The sequence below is a fragment of the Notamacropus eugenii genome, chromosome 2 (assembly GCF_028372415.1).
Source record: "Notamacropus eugenii isolate mMacEug1 chromosome 2, mMacEug1.pri_v2, whole genome shotgun sequence".
Classification (NCBI taxonomy): domain Eukaryota; kingdom Metazoa; phylum Chordata; class Mammalia; order Diprotodontia; family Macropodidae; genus Notamacropus; species Notamacropus eugenii.
In genome coordinates this window covers 504,589,743-504,599,610 of record NC_092873.1, presented here as the reverse complement: position 1 = coordinate 504,599,610, position 9,868 = coordinate 504,589,743, and the positions used below count along the sequence as shown (strand labels likewise).

The following is a 9,868-nucleotide window of genomic DNA, read 5'->3' as shown; positions in this document are numbered from 1 at the left end:
CCCCGGGAGATACGTGATGGGTGGAGTCTCCCTGCCCTCGAGGTCGTCCCGGATTGGAGCACACCTAGTTACCTAACAGCACGGTATTGAGATGCAAACTGAGCGGCTGAAGGTTAAGTAGGATTGAGGAAGCCTGAAAGCTCTCTCTTAGCGCGTGTGGAGCCAAGAGGACAGTAGGCTCCGCTCCTCTTCTTTCCTCTCTCCCCTCCCCCTCTCTCCCCGCTTGTACTTCTACTTCCAATCCCTTAAGCTTAGCCTTCTTAGGAAATCTCCCCCTCTTCCTTCTAAGGAAGACCTCCCTGCACTTGTAACTAGACCCTGTAATAAAGCTCAACACCTGTTCGACTCTGGAACGACCTTTCTCTCATACGTTTATCCGGTTTGGCCAACCGAAGACCTGGGACAGGTAAGAAAGACTCGGGTAGCCCAATACAGGCCTCTAGGCCTGGCAATCTTCTATGTCTGGAACTCTCCTCCTCTTCATCTCTGTTTCCTACCTTTTTTGGTTTCTTCCATTTCAGTTAAAGTCCCACTTTGAGCAGTCAGGAGGATCTGAGTTCAATGTCTTGGACATGTAATAGCTGGGTGACCCTGGACAAGTCACCTAATCCTGATTGCTTCAAAAAAAAAAAAAAAAGGAGACATGAAGCAGAGATAAGGAGCATCAGTGTTCCAGGTTTAGGAAACAGACAAAGAAGAATTATAAAGTTGAGAGCTGGAATAAATGTGTAATGAATAGTAAGTGGGTGATAGACTGAAGAATCCAAGAAGGAAAGAAAAAATGATTGGAAAAAAACTGGTTGATCATATTATATTATATCTTCATGAAAACACACAATCAAATCTTTACTCAGAGGTGAAAATTCTGGGGCTGCCCTGGAAACAAAGTGAGTGGTATGCCAGGCTTCTCAAACCACAAAAGAGCAGGGTCTGTTTGACCTACGCATGGAGAAGAATGTTAAGACAACCAACCCAACTCATTGGCCCCTTCCTTCAGCATTCAGAATTCATTTTATACATATATAGAGAGAGAAAGAAAGAAAGGAAGGAAGGAAAGAAGGAGGAAAGGAAGGAAGAAAGAAAGGAAGGAAGGAAGGAAAGAAGGAAGGAAGAAAGGAAGGAAGGAAGAAAGGAAAGGAGGAAAGAAGGAGGGAAGGAAGGAAGGAAGAGGGAGATGGAGAGAGACAAAGAGACAGAAAGAGACAGAGAGACAGACAGACTCAGACAGAGAGAAAGTGACAAAAGTATGCTTCAATCTGTGCTCAGAGTTCTTCAGTTCTGTCTCTGGAAGCTGAGAGCATTTTTTTTCATCATGGATCCTTTGGAATTTTCTTGGCTCATTATCTTGAATCAGAGTAACTAAATCTTTCATAATTGATCATTGTTACATTGTTACAATATTGCTTTTACTACTTTAACTGTTTTTTTGGTCCAAGACTCCTATGGAAGGAACTCCTGGGATGGGAAATTTATTTCACTGATACAGTTACTAGTTTGGCATGAACTTGCAGTCTTAGAATGTCATAACATTGAGAAGTGACTTGTCTATGGTTACACAGGATGTGTGTGTCAGAGGAAGGATGTGAACTCAGGTTCTCTTGATTCCAAGGCAGGCTCTCCAGCCTCTCCCATGTCATAATCTCTCTCCCCCTCTAACTAATCAGATTTAGTCTCTGTTCTGTATTGCGCTTTAAGCTTTGCTCCACAGTCATTGGTATAAAAAGCACACTAACTCCCCTGACCTTCAGCAATTCTATGATCTTTCTTTTGGTAAACATGAAAGAAACACATGATTATAGCATTTTTCATGTGCCTAAATAGGAACAGCCTTGTACCAGGTGTTATTAAAGCTAACAGATTCTATTTGCTTTCATCTTTCAACAAAGATCATTCCGTGAGAGATGGATGGGATTGTACATTTGAAGCACAAGGAACAGAAATTCTGGATATTGTCGTTATTTTGTTATTGATAGAGGACAAAGGACTTATGAATGCACATTTAATTAGCAATACATTTATTAGAAACAACTGTACACAATAGTGTACACACAGTTTTTATTGAAATGCACTCATTTTTATAACTTTTCAAGCATACTTAAAAATTATTTTCTGAACTTCTTACTCCCTTCGTAGTCAGGGTGCTTTTTCGGCATGGCATCTGTCAGATGGATCGTAAGGCATCACGCTACAGGATGGTCACTCATACATGTGCAATTGAAATCAGCATCGATGGCTTCCACTTTGTGCTCTGCAAGGGTTTGCTTGTCCCTTGTGTCTTCCCATTGGGTCAGACTCATCAACAAATCTATGAGGAAAAAATGAAATAACCAGGGCTTAGCATGCAGGAAATCTAACTCCTCTCAAAATTTCACGTAGGGGGAGCAATGCCGAACTTTTCCACCAAACAAACCAGCATCAAGAATGGAGGTGTCCCAAGGCCTCCAACAATGGAGACCTTAGGTGAGGCGGCTCTACAGTAAACACAGGCAGATAGCAGGGGCATTATTCTGCACAGGTGGAACATTAAGGATGTTGTGTTCAGTTTAAGGAATCATAGAGGAATAACTTTGAAAATCTGGGGAATGTCTGGAATAGAGCAACCAAGATGACAAAAGATTTTGCTAATACCATATTGAATGAATGAAATGAAGATATTACCCCTGGCAAGTCACTTAATCCTGTTTACCTCAATTTCCTTATCTGTAAAAGGATCTGAAGAAGGAAATGGCAAACCACTGGATGGACCTTTGGTGCTTTCTGCCATTTTGGGTGTGTGACAGTCTCCTATAAGGACCTCAGGGGATGGCAGCTGTTTCTGGTCTGAAGAATAAGACCATACTACAGAAGTATACACCAGCTCCCTTTCTGGTTTTTCTTTCTTTAATCTCTACAAAACCTTTCTTCTCAGTTCCCATTTTCATATTATTTTGTCCTTCATAGGCTATATTTTATTAAGGTAAATGTCCTTTCCCTTTCCTGCCAAGCCCTCCTTTAACCAGAAGAGTCCCATTCTGGCCCCTCACACTTCCCTATGGAGTACCCACTCTTCTTCACATTTTCCTGAATGTTGACCATCATCCCCACAATGGCCCTAGCCCTCTCCTGGGGCCCATCTTCCATTACAGGGCTGTGCCTTGCTCCCATTTTCCAGATGCTGCACTTTCCTGACTTCTTTGTTGATGATGGTAACCACTCTTCCTCCCAGTCGCTATCTTGACCCTCTGCTTTTCTCTGTCTGCACTCTCCTTTGGTGATCTCATACCCTCCAGTGGCTTCAAAGACCACCTTTACCCAGATGAATTGTTGTTGCTCAGTTGTTTTCAATCATGTCTGACTCTCCATGACCCCAGTTGGGGTTTTCTTGGCAGAAACACAGAAGCGGTTTGTCATTTCCTTCTCCAGCTCCTTTTAGAGATGAGGAAACTGGGGTAAACAGGGTGAAGTGACTTGCCCAGGGTCACACAGCTAGTGAGCGTCTGAAGCCAGATTTGAACTCACAAAGATGAGTCTTCCTGACTCGAGGCCCTTACTCTACTCACCCAGCTGCCAGATCAATTGTACTTATGTTCTAATTGTTTCCTTCTGTTTGATAGCTTAGTCCAGGACTAGGCCAGCATTTCTTTGAGTTGTCAACATCTCCAGGACTTCCTCTCTCCTCTTAAGGGGCAAATTAGACAGTAATGCTTAAATGACGATCTCTGGATTTCTGTGAACAAAAACTGTTCCAAAGCCATCTCTGCCCATCTGACCATCAGGTTTGCAGAAACCTCACACAGTAACCCTCCCAGATGCACATAATGACTATGGAGAATCCCAAATAGCTGTCATAAAGACCATGCACTTTACTCCATAGGAGAGGCATTTAGGCCCTCTTGGAAAACCTCTTATCTCTTCATTCAGCGATACCTTTCTTGCTGATTTTTTGAGAACTGTGTCCAGAGAAGGACATTTAAGGCCACTGATCCATTTTGGAAGGTAAGTACCTAGATGAAAGGTCTCACCCTCAACAACTATCACTGTCATTTATTAAACCTCTACTCAGACACCGGGGAGAGAAAAATGAAAAAAAAATTATACAATCCCAACCCTGAAAGAGCTTACACTGTAGTGCTGGAGAAGTGAAATAAGTACAAGTAATGGCGGCTAGGTGGTGCCATGGTGACAGAGCACTGAGCCTGGAGCCAAGAAGACCTCTTCCTGAATTCAAATCTAGCCTCAGACACCAGCTGTGTGACCCTGGGCAAGTCACTTGACCCTATTGCCTCAATTTCTTTTATGTAAAATGAGCCAAAGAAGGAAATGGCAAACCACTCCTGTATCTTTGCCAAGAAAACCCCAAATGGGAGCCACAAAGAGTCAGACACAACTGAAATAACTGAACGATAATATTGTTAGTATAAGGCACAATATAATAGAGAATGATATTAATAGTGTAAGATGAAATGTACGAAGATAAACGAGAAGATTGGTTAAAGGGTCCTGAGAAAATCTAATGGGAGAGAAAGCGTTTACACTGGGGATTTATTAGGAAGACTGCATTGAGGAGATGGTGCCTGAATTGAACTTTGAAGGGAGAAAGAGAAGGATTTTCCCAGGCTGAGAGGAGAAGTACGCCCCATGTGTGCCCCACGCATACCCTACGCATGCACGCTGAAGGAGACAGGCAAATAGGTATCTATCTATCTATCTATCTATCTATCTATCTATCTATCTATCTATCTATCTGTCATCTATCTATCTATATAAAGGAATGCTTTCAATAGCTTTAGAGATGGAGTGCCAAGCCTCGAGTTTGGATGAAGGATACCCTGAGGATGTAAAATCAGGCAGATTGGAGCCAGATTATGGAGAGCAAAAACCAGGTAAAGAAATGTGTATTTTATCTTCCCGATAGAAGGAAGCCGTGGTCATTTCTGGACCTGAAGGAAACACAAATCAGTAATGGGAGGATTTGCCTGTGGCCTCTGGGGCGCTGATATATTGGGAGAAATCCCCATGTTGAATTAGTGGGGAAGAGAAAAGGAAATTCTCATCAAGGACACTTGACTTATGCATTTTAGGGATGAGGAATTTAAGACTCAGGCAGGCTAAATAACTTGTAACACAGCTAGTAAGAAGCCAAGGTGGGATTTGAATCCAGGATATTTTGACCAAGTCGTTATGGCACATGACCTCTGGTTTCTGTATCATGCCTATTCAGTGCTGCCTCATCCTGCATTTCTGGAAACCAGAAAATGGATCTTTTTACAACTGGATTACAGGAGTGGGGAACCTGTGACCTTGAGGCCACATGTGGCCTTCTAGGTCCTCAGGTACAGCTTGACTGAATCCAAGTTTTATAGAACAAATCCTTTTATTAAAGGGATATGTTCTGTGAAGTGTAGATTCAGTCAAAGGGTCATACTTGAGGACCTAGAGGCCCACAGATGGCCTTGAAGTCACAGGTTCCCCACCTCTGGTTGTGAAGTTAAACTATAGGGCATCCACAACTCTTTTGCAAAGGTACGATTCTACTCATCCCACAAAGTGGTGCTAAGCCTCTGGGCAATATCTAATCCAGAGAGTCCTGGGAGTCTGCTCTGCCCTTCCAAAGAAACCCTCCTTTTTTACAATCTTAAAAATGTCATGCTTCCTTCATCATAATTAATTCCATTCCTCTACAATATGGTGCCCAAGGGGGCAAAAAGCATTAAGAAAGCAGGGAGAAAATTACAGAGGAGAGTAAGAGAAATTTAAAACTGAAGACCTTCAGCTGAGATCCCTCCCCCCTCCCCCCCACACACATAATGCATAACTTTGAAGGATATTTTGGATTCCACCAAAGATGACTCAAGGAGAGAGTGACCTATTTGGGAGTGGAAGAATGTCTGAAGATAATTTAATGCCCATGTTGCTAAAGCAGCCACTGGAGAAATAATAATGAAACCAAATATTTTAATCATTGATGTGATACTGACTGGCCTTATTCACTGGAATCTTGGAGTGGCCCTTTGGTATAGGAGAGAGAGGGCTGGACTCCGAGTCAGGTCAGGGAGGCTTGGGTTCAATTCTCATTCTGTGACTGGCTGTGTGGCCACAGGCAAGTGAGTTATTTAGCCTCTGTTTCCCCATCTGTGAAACAAGGATGACAATAATTCTGGTGGGACTTACTTTACCATTTGCTATCTACTTAGCCTTGGACAAATCAACCACTCTGGGATTCACTTTCTTAATCTGTAAAACGAAGGGGTGGGACTAGATGACCTTTCTGGTCTTTTCTTGTTCTGAATATTAAATTGTGAGAATACTAGGATTTGGTTCGATTAGAACCTTCAACTTAAAAAAGACAATAGCTTGTGTATGCTTAGTATTTATGGATACACAACACTTTCATATTTTGCTCTTATTTAGCCATCACAACAACCTTGAGAAGTAGGTCATACAAATATTATCTTTTTTTTTTTTTTTGAGAGTTCCAACACTTTCATGCCCCTTGGAGTCCACCTTCGTCCCTTCTGGGCTACAGCCCGGAGCTGTATAGCTCACGACCTGTGTTTGCCTAGGATTCGTGTCTTCTGTGCCCTGGATGTGCCTGTACTCTCCTCCCCCCCTTCCCCCATCTCTTTACATACATTCTTCAAGCCAATTCAGGATTCAGAGAAGTGGAAACAGCAGAAACTAACCCTGAGGTTTCCAACCTCAATGAGTTGGGGCTGTGACCCCTGCCTTGAGGGTAGGAAGAAAAGACTGGCTAAAGAGGCATGGGGGTGGTGGGAGATAAGATAGAATGTCCTGTAAGCCACCTGCCAAAGTTTCCAGGCTGTTGCAGAAGGTAGTATCCAGAACTACTCTGGACTGACCAAAGGACTCCTTTCTTCTGATCTCTAGATACTTACCTAGCATGAAATGCATTGCTGCTGCTCTGTCCTGCCCCCCAGGACTGGCAGGGAGAAGACAAGCCCTCACACACCTGCTCAGAAATGCTGAGTGAGGAGGGTCCTGGGGTCAGGGCTTACGTCTCTGCATCAGATTGGCTTCCCAGCTTCCCTAGCCTGGGCACAATCAAAGGGCAGTCAGGCCAAAGGCCTCCTGTCTATGAATGGGAAGAGGCAGGAGGCAAGGGGCCAGCCCACCTTCTCCACAAGGCTGTAGGGAGGGGGCCTAATGATTGTCAGGCATGGTCTTCCCCATCGGCAACATGGCGGTAACCTGGAGGCTGGGCCTGCATTCGGAACAGGACTGTGAGAAGCAACAGGATGAGCAAGGACAGGATGGAGCCACACACGGCCAGCGCCACGATCACCTCTGTGTCTGCGACACTGCTTGTCCCTTGGCACTCCTGTTCCCAGTCCTCTGGTACCAGGGGCAGAGTGAGGCGTAGGAAGTCTGGGAGGGGGCAACGCTGGGAGCAGCCGAGCAGGGCCAGGGGCCACGGAGCCTTGGTGCTGTCATTCCGGAAATACATCTCCACAGTAAAGTTCCCGTCGTCTTCTTGGTAAAGTTCAAACATGTGGCAGGAGGCATAAGGAGCTTGTTCTCCATTGTAGATGTCCAGAGCCATCTGCAGTGCCACCAGTGTGGTGTCATGCGCAGAGTAGACCAGCAGCTTCGGATGCTGGGAGGCTGAGGCTGCCCATGTGAGGTTCTTTCGAATCTCTGCTAGGAGGACCCCTCCCTGAAGCCGGGCCTTCTCTGTTGGCTGGTACATCCCAAAAAGGAACCGGAAACTGAGATCCTTGAGCTGCCTAAGGCGCTGCATAGTTTGGGGCGAGGCCCAGGTCGGTAAGGGCAGGTCATGAGTTTGCTCACAGAAAAGAATGTCATAGATGTTCCAGGCTGTCTCTAGTGTCAGGTCTGTGACACCTGTCTCATTAGCGACCATCTCCAGAAATTGAGCATTCTTAGCGGTCTCATTTTGGTATTCAGGGGTCTGGCGAGTCTCATTCTGTAGCTGATCAAACCGAGGACAAGGGCCCAGTGGGAACTTCAGCAGCTTATCCTGGGCCTCAGGGACAGTATGGACAGGGATAGGCTGCCATGTGATATTTGGATTAAAAGACTGCGCCCCCTCAACCGGGAAGAGTCCAGCCAGGTTGGCCTCAGCACTCATAAGGGTGCGGTCAAAGTCTGTGCTCCGAATGTAAACCTCTTCCCGGTGGTAGGAGGCATTGAGGAAGCCCTGGTAGCGCCGCCGTAAAGCCTGGCCCAGCTCCCAGTGCTGGAGCATCCCCTCCTTGGTCAGCTGGCCAAAGCCCTGGGGCCACTCTCCCTCCTGATAGGGGTCCTTGGGGTAGGCCTTGACGGGGGACCTGTCTCCGTGTCGGTACAGCAAAATCACGAAGCGGAGACTCCGGGCCTGAGCGGGCGGCCTCGGCAGCAGCAGCAGCAGCAGCAGGAGGCCCAGGCCTCTGGCCAGGAGCAGCGGCGGCGGAGATCCCCAGCTACGGCTGCCGGACCGTCCACCCGCCATCGCCGCCGCCGCCGCCTACTGAGGGGCCCGCGAGCCCGGAACCTTAGCCGGGGCGTCGCCGAAGCGGCCCGGAGCTCCCACAGGAAGCGCTCGCGCAGCCATCTTTGTTGAGGGAGAAGGAAACCATACAAATATTATCTTTGCAACCCAAAAGGGAGGCATGGTACTACAAAAAGAACAGTGGTCTTCGATTCAGAAAACCTGGGCTCACATTCTGGCTTTAGAACTTTCCAACTCTTTGCTGCTGGGCTAGTCTAGTCACTAGCCATTTACAGTTTCTGTCCAAGGTACTTTAACTGATAGACCAGCCCCCATTTCTACTGCCTACCTCCCCAGGCTGTTGGGAGGAGAGTACTTTGTAAAAAGTTAAAGGATCATCTTAAATGTGAATTTTCCCTAATTTACAGGTGGAGAAACAGAGTGTTAGAGAGATAAAGCAACTTGCATGGATAGTAGGAAATTTCTTAGAGTCAGTCCATTACATAATCCTGCCTCTAATGCCAATATTCATTTGATTCCAGAATTCTCTCTCCTCAAAGGAGACAATGGAAATGCATACCTCTGGGGAAGCAATGGAAACCAACATTAAGTCTGGTGGTCTCAGCTGACCTGCAGCCTTTCCTACATTTCAAAACTGGCTCGGTGGAGAAACATGAAGATTCCACTCCTTTCACCACAAGGTCCAAGAACTCATACTTCCTTTGCAATTTGCATCCTAAAAGGGAATTTGGAGAGAAAATTTGGAGACAGTAGGTCAGTGGATTGTACAATACAACATGATTCACTGAAGTCTTATAATTCTTGTTGTTCCTTTGTTTCAGGATTTTCTTGACAAAGATACTAGAGTAATTTGCCGTGTCCTTCTCCAGCTCATTTTACTGATGAAAAAACTGAGACAAACAGGGTAAGTGACTTGCCCAGGATCATACAGCTAGTAAGAGTCTAAGGCCAGATTTGAACTCAGAAAAATGAGTCTTCCTGACTCTAGGCCTAGCACTCTATCCACTGTGCCACTGAGCTGCCCTGAAGTCTTAGAGATATTGCACTTTAACACAGATTCATCTTTATTTTAAAAATAGAGAAAATTGGAAGTGAATTTCTTTACAAAATGCTTTATGGCCAAAGAGTTTATCATCCAGTGAGCAGCCTGCTGGTGTTGATGTAAACTGATCTTTGAATGACCCTTACAGTCTACACCCTGGCCTAAAAACAAAGCTTTCCAATATTGGTAAAGTCTTTCAAAGCTTGTGCTCCAAAGGTTTAATGACCAACCAAGGCCATATCCACATCATGATGACTCTTTGGAGTAGGATTTTGGTGGAGATTCATTTTCTTTTAAAAGTTTTTTATCAATGACTTTTGTTTTTTTATCATCTTATTTCTATGTGTGTCCTTCCCCCTCCCCCCATCTTAAGATGA

The 9,868-nt window shown here is 45.2% G+C and overlaps 1 pseudogene across 2 annotated transcripts; it reads right to left on the bottom strand.

Moving 5' to 3' along the window:
- Positions 1-1,998: 1,998 nt before the first annotated feature.
- LOC140529996 (lysosomal acid phosphatase pseudogene) lies at positions 1,999-8,467 on the bottom strand (annotated as a pseudogene). 2 transcript variants are annotated; one of them, XR_011975760.1, is made up of 2 exons: positions 6,876-8,467; positions 1,999-2,305 (listed from the first exon to the last, which is right to left on the bottom strand). The product of XR_011975760.1 is annotated as a lysosomal acid phosphatase pseudogene, transcript variant X1 (transcript). The 2 variants fall into 2 exon arrangements; XR_011975761.1 differs by having other exon boundaries at positions 7,113-8,467.
- Between the last annotated feature and the right edge of the window lie 1,401 nt (positions 8,468-9,868).